This window comes from Hetaerina americana, unplaced genomic scaffold (assembly GCF_022747635.1).
Source record: "Hetaerina americana unplaced genomic scaffold, ioHetAmer1.1.p SCAF_4, whole genome shotgun sequence".
Classification (NCBI taxonomy): Eukaryota; Metazoa; Arthropoda; class Insecta; order Odonata; family Calopterygidae; genus Hetaerina; species Hetaerina americana.
In genome coordinates, this window is record NW_027286985.1 from 94,632,569 (window position 1) to 94,647,553 (window position 14,985).

Genomic DNA, 14,985 nt, shown 5'->3' on the forward strand with positions numbered 1-14,985 from the left:
GAAGTGGTTCTCAGGATCTCAACAAAAGAATGGGGAGGAGGGCAAATTCTTTCTTGGGAGATGATCAAGTTTGGGTTCAGGAAGTCGAGAGGCATGTATGAAGCTATTGCAGTAATTAGGGCTCTAATTGAAAGGAATATAGAATACAATGATGAGTTATTTACCTGTTTCATAGATTTTGAAAAGGCGTTTGATTTGGGAAGAGGTGTAAGTCAGGGTATCCCATTTTCACCGGTGCTTTTCAGCATGTATGTAGAGGAAATGATTAAAGAGGCTTGGGAAGAACTAGAGGTAGGAATGAAAGTTGGAGGGGAATTCGTAAAATCAGTTAGGTTTGCTGATGACCAAGCTTTAGTTGGTCAGTCAGCCAAGGGGTTGCAAGCATTGCTGAGTGAATTGGAAATTCAGTGCATTAGATATGGGATGAGAATCAATATAAATAAAATTAAGATTATGTGATTTTCTATAAAGAGAAATGCTATGTTAAACGTTGAAATAGATGGGCAAAAGCTAGAGCAGGTGGAACAGTTAATGCATCTCGGAAGTTTGGCCCAAAATGGTCATAGTAGTTAGGACTAAGAGAAGAATTGTGAAGAATGATCTGGTGCTTTCCTGGCGTATTTGCTTCATAAAGTTTTCTCGGGTCTTACTTCGGGTCAGGGGAACCCCTGACCCGGTGGAAGACCCGCAAAAACTTCATAGAAGCTAGGCAAGGCAGCTTCCACCAGAAGGAGGGAATAGATGACAGAGATGTTGAGTAAGGATGTTAAGAAATGGCTCATTAAAACTTTTTATTTCGATTGTATTCAAGAACAGTACGGAAACATGGCCATTGAAACAGCATGATGGGCATAGATTGGAAGCTTTTGAAATGTGGTTTTGGAGAAGGATGGTAAAGATGTAGTATACTAAAGGAAAAAATAAATGAGGAGGCGCTAGGGATGTTGGGGGAGTAGAAATGCTAAGGAGGCAGGAGAAATGGATGCAAAGCATAGTGGTTGGCAATGGAATGTTGAAGACTGTGTTAGAGGAGAGAATGTTAGTCAAATGAGGAATGGGCAAGAATAGGATGGGGATGTTGGATGAGATGAAGGGAGGAAGGAAGTATATGCAGTTGAAGAGGGGCTTGTAGAGTAGGATGTTGGATTGTGTTTTTGTTGGAGGAAATAAGAGAATTGTTCAGTAGTTTTTGTCTACCCAAAAGCTACCATAAACAGTAGATGACCCATAATGGAGTATGAAATGAATTTTAATTGGTGGAAGTAATGAATAATATAAGCTCTGGATATAGTGATAGTGAAATTGTTAATTGTAAGTGCAGAAAAGTTGCTACTAAGGTTGTTTTGCACCATTGATTTGGTTAAGCCAAAAATACTCCAGAGTTGCATTGAATTCCTAAAAGTAAGAGCATCATTATATTAATTTAAGTACATGCAGCCTGGGAAGTTTAAATGGAAATGATTTGAAGATAGCAAAGTTCAAAAAAACCTCTTGACTTATTGTATTCAGATTTTTTTAAATTTCAGGCATGATACTCTTGGTGGTGGTCAAGGTTTTGTAATTTAATAATAATTAATTTTGTATTTAATTAAAATTCAGGGTATTCTTACGTTATTGTTTAAATCAAAAGGGGAAAACTTACATACTTTAAAAGGGGTGAAGGCATAAAAGGAAACCCTTTCATGGCACTAATATAAAGGCTCTTCAGAGTAATAATAATTGAGAAAAATTGAGTAATGAATTTTGTGATTTTATGGAGGGGTAGGTTGTGCGAAGGAGATTTCACTATTCCATACACCTCTCTGTAAAATGGTGTCTTGGAGAAACTAAACCAGCATTTGTTAAGTATTGCCAGATGCTTACTAATTCAATTATTGCTTATTAATCCTCTGTAAAATTTTGGGCAGAAGCACTAGTTTGGTTCCATGTTCTGACTGATGAATAGTTGATGCCTAGAGCCAGGGAAGGCATCATGCTCAGATATCCAAATAAATCTCATGGCTACTGTGCTGGAGACACAAAAGATCTTTGTATGCTTATAGCTAGATATGTAGAGTTTCAAGGAAGGGCATTTCCTGTTCTCCCTATAAACAGCAAAGGTACATTACATGTATATTCAAATTCAAGTGAGATTGGTAGAATAGGGAAGGAAGTAATGTTCATCTATTAATTGCAAAGAAAAAGTTTGGGGTTGGAATCATCAGGACAGTGATTCAGTGTGTGATTTGAATTGAGATGATTCCGAGGATATTGCAGCCATGTGGATGTTCCATGTAATGTTCATTCTTTGTAAGTTGGGGAGTAATATGGGTAACCCAAGAAGATCCATCTGTTGCATTTAGGTAAAGGCCAAGTGTTATGAAGTGAGTCTAGGATTAAAAAATTATGAACCAAGTAGTTATGCTGATGTTTTGAAAGCAAATTACTAAGATTTGTGGCTAGGAGCTGTGAAAGAGGCGATCAAATCATTAGAAAAGAACAAAGTATGAGACATAGTCGAGAAGCCATCAAATCTGAAGATTATTGTACCTAAGTGGGTCAGCAATTTGAAAATGGATCAGAGTGGGGATATTGTGAGGTATTGAGACAGATTGGTTGCACAAGGGTATATCGTAAATAGGTCCAAGGTGATGATTACTCAATCTAATGACCTTGTTGTTAAGAAGATAGCTGTTAGGTTGCTGCTGGCATTAGGTGTTAAATGACTGGCATGTCAAGCTTGTGGATGTTGTTTCTGAATAATTAAACAGGAAGATTAAGGAGAAAGTTTATGTCAAGAAGAGGATTTTGTCAATGAACAATATCCTGATCTTGTTTAAGAATTATGTAGGCGTATGTATGGATTATGCCAAGAAAGTGGAGATTGGCATGATTTAATTAATGTAGAAATGTTAAAAATTAATATTATTCAATCAGAATGTCATCCATGTCTAAAGTATCTATATTATATTATTATAGGGAATCAAAAATTATGACCAATTTTTATTAATTCATTATTTCATCTTGTTATTTTACAATGGTAAAACATAAGATATGTCACTCTGAAGCTAAAAATGTACACACAAATTTCGGCTAATGGTTATAATAAAATTACCGCTTATCATAACCATGATGAAAAATAGTCATAAAAATAATTCTTGATTAAAAAAGATTTTAACCATGATTTAAACATCAGATATGACTTGGTATCTTTTATGCCTGTTGGTAAATGGTTATAAATTTTAATGTCAGCATATAGGGGTCCTTTTTGAAACTAAGAAGTGGAATGCTGTATTAATGTACCTTCTTTCTTTATCTTGTGGGGTATTCATGGATACTCACATTTTTTTAAACAGACATGTTTTCTTAAACATACACACACATAAAACGGTATATGCACAAACATGTTACCGGTAAGATTTCAAGGTTTATAAAATGAGGTGTACATGTTTCTCTTTTTGGAATTTTGGCCATACATCTAATAACTCTTTTTTGCAGGATGAATACTTCATTAACTCCCATAGCAGAGCCCAAAATGATAATTTATTATTATTAAAAATCCACATGTGCTGATGGATAGTGTCAGGTGGCACACAAGTCCCAAATAATCACAAAGGTAAAATCAGTCATTAAACAAAAGTACAATTGAAGGGAACTTCAAAACACAAATCACTTTCACAAAGCAAGAAAATCCCCATCTCATTAACATCAATAAATCAGCAGGAAAAAAAAAGATAAATTAAAAAAAATTAAGCTGTTACATATAATTTTACACCACACGTCAATCAAATTATTACATACATTCCTTACATCTTTTCTTAAAAGTATACACTCTGTTAGGAAAGGGCTCGAATATTTCTGCAGGTAAGGTGTTCCAATCAACAATTACTTTATGAATACAAGAAAATTTTTTTTTATTCGTTTTTTGTGCTCGGTATTTTACCTTAAATTTGTGGTCATTTCTCCCAATTAAATTTGGGTTCCCCGCCTCTTTCCTAAGATCTGCCCAACCTTTCCCCCCCTTCAGAATGTGGAACATTCCACAAAGTCTACTTACTTTCCTTCTAGTTTCTAGAGGTTCCCAACCCAGCGTTTTTAGCATGTCAGGCACACTCTCCATCCTCCTATGCTTCCCCAGTACATATCGGGCAGCCTTTCTTTGTACCAATTCCAGTTTTTTGATTTTTCCTTCTTCATAGCCTTGTATGAGAATGATTTGACTGCTTGGTAAGTCAAAGCCAAAATTGATTGGTTTGTAAAAAAAATGCCTAATAGCTGTGATACTAGAGATCTTGATAGAATTTCAGATTTTCTGTCAACAAAAATAAGCCATGTGGGTAAGATTTCTGTAAAATTCTGTTGAAGTATTTACATCAAGGGTATTCTCAATTACTTCAGTTTGTCAGAAGCTCAGAATTTGGAGGTGCGACTGCCTGTATCATTTAATGACCATGGAGTATGCTGTGATTCAGATGAGAAGTTGGTATGTAATGAATTTTAGAGCTGGACAATTGGTTAACTGCTTTACATGGCTGATTTTACTTGGCCAGATCTTACAGTATATTTTCAGTTTGTTGGCTAAAGAAATTTCATACAAGTCCATCTGTTCTTCACTGGAAAGATGTCAAGCATATGAGGTTAAAAAGAAACAACATTTCCTCCAAAAAGATTTTAATATTTCGTGACCATGGTTTTGATGCTGTGCATCATCATCAGGTGATATACATCAACATTTTGTCAACTTATATAGTCTGGCTCCAAAAGGGGAGTAAGGGAGAGGAGAGGGGAGGGGGTAAGTTTAGTTTAGGTGCAGCAACCTATTAGTGGGCTAGGGGAGGGGGAGGCTATGTATTGGATGGTTACTGGCTCAAATTTGTGAAAGTTTAAATTAATTAAATGATCATTAAATGAAAAACACAATGCAACACTCCACCATTCTTAGAAATAGTGGCGGAAAAAAACAAACCCATTTTGTTCTACATTTAATAAGCAGGGGTGTTTGTCTTCAATGGTTTGACCTTTATTAAGGGATGGTCGATAATCACCACTGCCTTGGTGGGGGTGGGGTTGGTGTGGAAAGATATTGGAGTCTTTTAAGAATTTTCGGAGGGAGGAACGGGAGAGGTTTAATGTTTCATTGACCACCTCAAACCTGTCAGACTGAAGGGATTGCCAAATATCCAGCTCCTCCAAAGCATTCAACCTGCATCCATTCATTTCAGTGTGAATAATGTCTGCTGTGAAGTTACAGGTGTGATTTTTATCTAAGATTTTTATCCCTGTCCGCTCAAAATAGATGGTGTTGCAGTCTGGCATCATGAACTCATACGAGCTCGCGAGTAGGTTGTCAGATGAAGTATAACTATAGTATCACCAAAATGTATCATGGTGTCCTTTGATGTTACCAACATGTTCTAAAGTATCCCTAGGATGGAAGCCCTGAAACTAGCTGAGATAGCCGACGTAAAGGCCAAAACACCACCTCCTTTGACGAGTGAATCGTGTGATTTATTAGCATTATGGGTGAATCAAATTACTTTTGTGTTCAATGGTCAATGTTATAAACAATTATAATGCCTGGCCCTCTCTCTTCCATCCTAGCGGACATTCATGGACAATTGGGAAAGACAATTTTTTGCTTTAAACAATCCCGTACAAAAAAATTTGTTATCTTGGTTCCGATATGTTGACAATATCTTATGTGTTTGGACTGGATCCGAAGTACAATTAGACAATTTTTTGACTCTGTTAAATCCTTAAGATGTAAGTATACAATTCACAAGTGAGTTGGAAATAGACAGTGCCTTAAATTTCCTGAATTTGACTGTGAAAATAATTAATCAAAGATTTGACCTTTCCATGTACAGAATAAAGTGTTACTCTGACCAAATTATCCACTCCACATCCAAGCATCACCATTCACATAAACGCACTGCCTTTCATTCCATGTTACACAGGGTATGCAATATTCCAATGTCACCACACAACATACAAGAGGAACTCCGTATTATTAAACAAATTGCAGTCAACAATAGTTACAGGGAAATAATGATTGACGACATGTACCACAGAAAACAAACACAGATAGCTCAGAAATCCATATATCACACTTTTAAACTTAACGAGCACCGATGGCAGAGAATTCCATTTCTCGGCCACATTTCTCTCATGATACAACAAATACTCTGCAAAAACAAAATCAACACAGCTTTTTATGACAAACACACTTTAAAAAACGTAATAGGTTCACCCAAAGACAAAATGGACATAATGCAACAAAGCGGGTTTTATAAACTCAATTGTGCGGACTGCAACGCCATCTATATTGGACAGACAGGGAGGACATTCGATATTAGGATCAAAGAACAACGTTCATGCCTCACAAAAAAAGCATACAGATCCCAATTCGCCAAACACCTCCAAGATAAAAATCACACCAGTAACTTCACGGCAGACATTATTCACACTGAAATGAATGGACGCAGGTTGAATGCTTTGGAGGAGTTGGAAATTTGGCAATCCCTTCAGTCTGACAGGTTTGAGGTGGTCAATGAAACATTATACCTCTCCCGTTACCCCCTCCGAAAATTCTTAAAAGACTCCAATATCTTTCCGTACCAACCCCACCCCCACCAAGGCAGTGATAGTCATCGACCATCTCTTAATAAAGGTCAAACCATTGAAGACAAACACCCCTGCTTATTAAATGTAGAACAAAATGGGTTTGTTTTTTTCCGCCACTATTTCTAAGAATGGTGGAGTGTTGCATTGTGTTTTTCATTTAATGATCATTTAATTAATTTAAACTTTCACAAATTTGAGCCAGTAACCATCCAATACATAGTTTCTCCCCCCCCAGCCCACTAATAGGTTGCTGCACCTAAACTCAACTTACCCCCTCTCCCTTACTCCCCCTACCTTACCCTATCTCCTCTCCCTTACTCCCCCTACCTTTCCCCCTCTCCTCTCCCTTACTCCCCTCTTGGAGCCAGACTATATAAGTTAAAAAATGTTGATGTACGTTACCTGATGATGACGCACAGCATCAAAACCATGGTCGCAAAATATTAAAATCTTTTTGGTGGAAATGTTAAGTTTCTTTTTACCCTCATAATGAAGGAATTCCACAAAGTTAAACCTGAAACTGTTATGTTTATGTTAAACATATGTTAAAATATTTGAAACGAACATAAAATGTAGATTTGCATTATTTGAAATCTGGAAAACTTATGGAAGTGTTTGCAGATGCTGATTGGGGAAAGGTGGGATGTGGCACTGGGTCTAATGACTGAAGAAGTTGTGTGGTTCAGAAGTATGTTGGCTGAAATCAGTCAAGGCCAATACATGACGAATCTTTCCATTGTCATGGCAGACAATGAAGGAGCTCTGGCAAATAATCACATGGTATCAGAATGCACCTAGCATAAAGATTTAGATTATCATTTTTTGAAAGAAGCTGTGCATGAAGGTGATGTTGTTTTTCAATATATTCTATCAAAGTTAAATCTTTGAAATGGTTTTACTAAGTCTCTATCCGGCACGAATACAAAATATTTTGCTGGAAGTGGGATATAAAGAAGTGTATTAGCAATCTTTATTTGTTTGTTTAGTGTAACGAAGTCTTTGTTTCTTTGAAAGAAAAATAACTATTTTTGTTTTCTAATGTGTGAAGGAGGGGAGGTGTTAAGTGGTGAAGTGCTCCCACATATTCTTAAGTGTGTGTATGCATCTCATCCATGTTTTTGTTTTTCTATGTGAAAAAAATTTGATAACATGATGTATAATTTTGGTGTAAAATCTTGTGCTCCTAATTAATTTCTCCCATATCCCGCATCTTACCTTTGATGTGAAGTATTTTTAACCAAGATGGTCAAAAAAGTAGACATGAGAAAAAAATAACGTTTAGTAAGAAAACTTTAACAAGAAGGATGGAATTGATGACAGGGTCATTGGTTAAGGATGTCAAGAAACTGCTCATTGACATATGGAGTGTGGTTTTATACGGCACGGAAACATGGCTGCTAAGCCCAATTGTTGTAAGTTGCAAATAGGTATAGGAATGCAACAATTTCAGAGTGTAAAAATCATTCACCTTGAATGGGATTCGAACCCAGATCCCTCAATATCCGGTCAAGTGCTTTAGCCACTTAAGCTACCGAGGCGTCCTCTTAAACTCTGAAATTTTGGGGCTTTTAAAGGAACTAGATGTTGTGACGAAATACCGTACATACAATGTCACAGGCATTCGTATTCGTGCGCGAGGCGCCACAGTCCATGAGGTTAAAGCCAACTTTAAACACTTATGGTGTTTACACTTTGACAAATTCCAAAGAAACTGCGGGAGATGCCGCAATAGTAACTTTTTACGGAGTAATTTTCAGAGTTTAAGAGGACGCCTCGATGGCTTAAGTGGCTAAAGCACTCGACCGGATATTGAGGGATCTGGGTTCGAATCCCAGTCAAGGCGAATGATTTTTACACTCTGAAATTGTTGCATTGAAATGCACATTAGCGGATGACTCCGTTAAAAGTTACTGTTGCGGCATATCCCGCAGTTTCTTTGGAATAGGTTTAGGTATGGAAAAGGTGAAGTTAGCAGAAAGTAAAACAAATGAGTGAGTGCCAGGAATGGTGGGGAAGGAGAGGGGATTGCTTGGAGAAATCATAAGGATGCAGGAAAAATGGATGAAGGTCATGTTGATCGGCAGTGGGATATTACAACTGGTTACATAATGGAATGTAGAAGCATTTACTTAAATGATAAGGAAGGAGGCAGGCTGTAGAGAAAATCATGAGTGACAAAAGACAGCTGATTACTGTTGAGGAAAAATGGGAGCATGTAAAAAAGGGATATGGTAAGCCACAAAAGAAACTGTAGGAAAAGGACATATTAACCATGGATTACAGATGAGATGATTGAAAGATAGATGACAGAAGGAAATGGAAGAATACAAATACAGAGTTTGGTAGAAGGAAGTACAAATAGTTAAATAATTTATTGAGATGGTTAACAAATAGAGCAAAAGAAGCATGGTGGAAGACGCAGTGCAAGGATATGGAAAGTTAGCAGAGGAAGTGTGAAATTGGTGCGCTATGCAGGAAAGTTAAAACTCTGTCATGGAGTAAGAAAGAAAAATTTGAAAATAATCAAAGATTAGTCTGGAAAAATAGAATTTGAACCAGAAGAGACACAAGATGTGTGGAAGGAATAAATGGAACTGCATGGTAAATAAATTAGACCAGTAAGACTAGAAATAGAGATATGACGTAGATGGGGATACCTTAGGTCCATGCTTAAATGATAGCGAGACAGAAAGTGCATTAAGGCAAAAGAAACCAAATAAGGTCGTAGGGGTGGACAGCATTCCCGTGGAACTACTTGAAGGGTTAGGCTAATTATGGGAGGGAGAGTTTTTATGAACTAATTTGCAGCATTTATGGGAAAGGAATATGGTCGAGAGACTTCCTTTCATCAGTGTTAGCTCCTATTCAAAAAAAGGTAAAGGCTACATCATGCGAGGACTGGAGAACAATAAGTTTGACTTTGCAGACAGTTAAAGTGGTTCTCAGGATCATCAACAAAAGGATTGAGAGCAGGGCAAATGTTTACTTAAGAGATGACGAAGTTTGGGTTCAGGAAGGAGAGAGACATGTGATGTTATTGCAGTAATGAGATCACTTATCGAGAGGAATATATAACACAATGACAACGAATTTGCCTGTTTCATAAATTTTGAAAAGGCATTTGATAGAGTGAATTGGGAAAAACTACTGAGTATATTACAGAGAATATGAATAGATTGGAGGGACAGGAGGCTAATCCGCAACCTGTACATGTCTCAGACTGCTCAGGTGCAAGCTGGGGACAGAGAACCTGGATAAAGAGTGTTAGAAAGAGATGTAAGACAGGGTTGTTCATTATCACTGGTGCTGTTTAATGTAAATGAGGAGGACTTGATGAAAGAAACATGGGAAGAACTGGAGTTAGGAATGAAATTTGGTGGGAAATTAATAAAATCAGTTAGGTTTGTTAATGACCAAGCTCTAGTTTGTCTGTCTACCAAGGGGTTGCAAGCATTGCTGATTACATTGGAATGTCGTTGAAAAAGGTATGAGATAGGAATCAATATAAATATAACAAATGTTATGCGGTTCACTCTGTAGATAAAGGCTATGCTAAACTTTAAAATAGGAGCATAAAAACTAGAAAAGTTGGAACAGTTTTTGAATCTTGGAAGTACTTTCGACAAAAATGGTCAAAGTTGTAGGAACGTAAGGCTAAGAGTTGCTTTAGGCATAGAAGATTTCACAAGGAAGAGGAAATTGATGACAGGGACGTTGAGTGGGGATGTTAAGAATAGGCTTGTTAAAACTTTGATATCGAGTGTGGTTATGTACGGCATGGAAATATGGTCATTAAAGAAGGATGATAGGCATAAATTTGGAGGCTTTTGAAATATGGGTTTGGAGAAGAATGAAGAAGGTGAAATGGACTGAAAGGGATACAAATTCGGAATTGCTCGGTATGATGCATAAGGAGAGGGGATTTTGCCGTGAAAAATCATAAGGATGCAGGAAAAATGGATGAAGGTCGTATTGATCGGCAGTGGGATGCTGAAAACTGTAATAGAAGGGAGAATATTAGGCAAACGAGGAAAGGGCAGGAACAGGATAAGGATGTTGGACGGGATAAAGGGAGGAAGGAAGTACACAGAGATGAAGAAGGACTTGATGTAGAGTAGGTTGCTGGATTGTGTTTTGTTAGGAGTCAAAATATTTATTTGGTAGTTGTGTCCATCCAAAACCTGCCTTAACCGGTAGAAGACCTTATAATAATAATACACACACGCATATGTCTACCATGTAAAGTGGCGATATTACATTTAGATGAATCGCTACAGGAAGAAAGATTTTTTGATCGATCGGTTTATCTCTGAATGGGAGAAAAAGAATTGTAGCCTCTCATAAAATTCAATACAGATTAAATATTTTCATCAGTTAATTCATCTTATTTATTTAAGATATGGTTACATAGATACGTCAACGTTTCTGTTAAAATTTGAGTAGTTATTTCAATTGGCCTGCCGTTTGGAGCAGGCCCATTTGCCCATCATGGACACTGGTCCATGTTTCAAAGACTCATAGTGTATTATATTTGGTCTTGAGGGCAGCAGAGATCACTAAATGAGGCTGTCTTGGATCCGTGGCCGAACTACGCAATGCCTTGCGTAGGGGAGTGAGTAGTCCATCTGCTCAAACCACTCGCGCATCCATACCCCCGATGGCTTGGCCGGTGCCAATCAGAGGGGGGCAGTCAAGTTTTTGGGCGAGGACCGCCGGGGACGCGCGGGGGGTGTTGGGAGGGCATCGGAAGTCGGATATGCACTGGTCGAGGCGGAAGAACGGTCGTTCTCCCTCCTCGGTCGGTCGGCTCTGGCTAGGCATCCTCCTCCCTACGCCTTGGCCACGGTCCGCCCCACCGCTCTGATTCCCTCCAGCGTCTCCTGGACCACCGGCGCGATATCGCTGGCGGGGAGGTCAAACCCGTAAAAGCCGCCTCCAGGCAACTCGATGGTGTACACGTACTTGACCTTGGCCACGCCCTTGGACCAATCGTCGCTTGCCCCCGCCGCTGGATCTGAAAGAGTATGCTGTATGGTGGAGTGTTGCATTGTGTTTTTCATTTAATGATCATTTAATTAATTTAAACTTTCACAAATTTGAGCCAGTAACCATCCAATACATAGTTTCTCCCCCCCCAGCCCACTAATAGGTTGCTGCACCTAAACTCAACTTACCCCCTCTCCCTTACTCCCCCTACCTTACCCTATCTCCTCTCCCTTACTCCCCCTACCTTTCCCCCTCTCCTCTCCCTTACTCCCCTCTTGGAGCCAGACTATATAAGTTAAAAAATGTTGATGTACGTTACCTGATGATGACGCACAGCATCAAAACCATGGTCGCAAAATATTAAAATCTTTTTGGTGGAAATGTTAAGTTTCTTTTTACCCTCATAATGAAGGAATTCCACAAAGTTAAACCTGAAACTGTTATGTTTATGTTAAACATATGTTAAAATATTTGAAACGAACATAAAATGTAGATTTGCATTATTTGAAATCTGGAAAACTTATGGAAGTGTTTGCAGATGCTGATTGGGGAAAGGTGGGATGTGGCACTGGGTCTAATGACTGAAGAAGTTGTGTGGTTCAGAAGTATGTTGGCTGAAATCAGTCAAGGCCAATACATGACGAATCTTTCCATTGTCATGGCAGACAATGAAGGAGCTCTGGCAAATAATCACATGGTATCAGAATGCACCTAGCATAAAGATTTAGATTATCATTTTTTGAAAGAAGCTGTGCATGAAGGTGATGTTGTTTTTCAATATATTCTATCAAAGTTAAATCTTTGAAATGGTTTTACTAAGTCTCTATCCGGCACGAATACAAAATATTTTGCTGGAAGTGGGATATAAAGAAGTGTATTAGCAATCTTTATTTGTTTGTTTAGTGTAACGAAGTCTTTGTTTCTTTGAAAGAAAAATAACTATTTTTGTTTTCTAATGTGTGAAGGAGGGGAGGTGTTAAGTGGTGAAGTGCTCCCACATATTCTTAAGTGTGTGTATGCATCTCATCCATGTTTTTGTTTTTCTATGTGAAAAAAATTTGATAACATGATGTATAATTTTGGTGTAAAATCTTGTGCTCCTAATTAATTTCTCCCATATCCCGCATCTTACCTTTGATGTGAAGTATTTTTAACCAAGATGGTCAAAAAAGTAGACATGAGAAAAAAATAACGTTTAGTAAGAAAACTTTAACAAGAAGGATGGAATTGATGACAGGGTCATTGGTTAAGGATGTCAAGAAACTGCTCATTGACATATGGAGTGTGGTTTTATACGGCACGGAAACATGGCTGCTAAGCCCAATTGTTGTAAGTTGCAAATAGGTATAGGAATGCAACAATTTCAGAGTGTAAAAATCATTCACCTTGAATGGGATTCGAACCCAGATCCCTCAATATCCGGTCAAGTGCTTTAGCCACTTAAGCTACCGAGGCGTCCTCTTAAACTCTGAAATTTTGGGGCTTTTAAAGGAACTAGATGTTGTGACGAAATACCGTACATACAATGTCACAGGCATTCGTATTCGTGCGCGAGGCGCCACAGTCCATGAGGTTAAAGCCAACTTTAAACACTTATGGTGTTTACACTTTGACAAATTCCAAAGAAACTGCGGGAGATGCCGCAATAGTAACTTTTTACGGAGTAATTTTCAGAGTTTAAGAGGACGCCTCGATGGCTTAAGTGGCTAAAGCACTCGACCGGATATTGAGGGATCTGGGTTCGAATCCCAGTCAAGGCGAATGATTTTTACACTCTGAAATTGTTGCATTGAAATGCACATTAGCGGATGACTCCGTTAAAAGTTACTGTTGCGGCATATCCCGCAGTTTCTTTGGAATAGGTTTAGGTATGGAAAAGGTGAAGTTAGCAGAAAGTAAAACAAATGAGTGAGTGCCAGGAATGGTGGGGAAGGAGAGGGGATTGCTTGGAGAAATCATAAGGATGCAGGAAAAATGGATGAAGGTCATGTTGATCGGCAGTGGGATATTACAACTGGTTACATAATGGAATGTAGAAGCATTTACTTAAATGATAAGGAAGGAGGCAGGCTGTAGAGAAAATCATGAGTGACAAAAGACAGCTGATTACTGTTGAGGAAAAATGGGAGCATGTAAAAAAGGGATATGGTAAGCCACAAAAGAAACTGTAGGAAAAGGACATATTAACCATGGATTACAGATGAGATGATTGAAAGATAGATGACAGAAGGAAATGGAAGAATACAAATACAGAGTTTGGTAGAAGGAAGTACAAATAGTTAAATAATTTATTGAGATGGTTAACAAATAGAGCAAAAGAAGCATGGTGGAAGACGCAGTGCAAGGATATGGAAAGTTAGCAGAGGAAGTGTGAAATTGGTGCGCTATGCAGGAAAGTGAAAACTCTGTCATGGAGTAAGAAAGAAAAATTTGAAAATAATCAAAGATTAGTCTGGAAAAATAGAATTTGAACCAGAAGAGACACAAGATGTGTGGAAGGAATAAATGGAACTGCATGGTAAATAAATTAGACCAGTAAGACTAGAAATAGAGATATGACGTAGATGGGGATACCTTAGGTCCATGCTTAAATGATAGCGAGACAGAAAGTGCATTAAGGCAAAAGAAACCAAATAAGGTCGTAGGGGTGGACAGCATTCCCGTGGAACTACTTGAAGGGTTAGGCTAATTATGGGAGGGAGAGTTTTTATGAACTAATTTGCAGCATTTATGGGAAAGGAATATGGTCGAGAGACTTCCTTTCATCAGTGTTAGCTCCTATTCAAAAAAAGGTAAAGGCTACATCATGCGAGGACTGGAGAACAATAAGTTTGACTTTGCAGACAGTTAAAGTGGTTCTCAGGATCATCAACAAAAGGATTGAGAGCAGGGCAAATGTTTACTTAAGAGATGACGAAGTTTGGGTTCAGGAAGGAGAGAGACATGTGATGTTATTGCAGTAATGAGATCACTTATCGAGAGGAATATATAACACAATGACAACGAATTTGCCTGTTTCATAAATTTTGAAAAGGCATTTGATAGAGTGAATTGGGAAAAACTACTGAGTATATTACAGAGAATATGAATAGATTGGAGGGACAGGAGGCTAATCCGCAACCTGTACATGTCTCAGACTGCTCAGGTGCAAGCTGGGGACAGAGAACCTGGATAAAGAGTGTTAGAAAGAGATGTAAGACAGGGTTGTTCATTATCACTGGTGCTGTTTAATGTAAATGAGGAGGACTTGATGAAAGAAACATGGGAAGAACTGGAGTTAGGAATGAAATTTGGTGGGAAATTAATAAAATCAGTTAGGTTTGTTAATGACCAAGCTCTAGTTTGTCTGTCTACCAAGGGGTTGCAAGCATTGCTGATTACATTGGAATGTCGTTG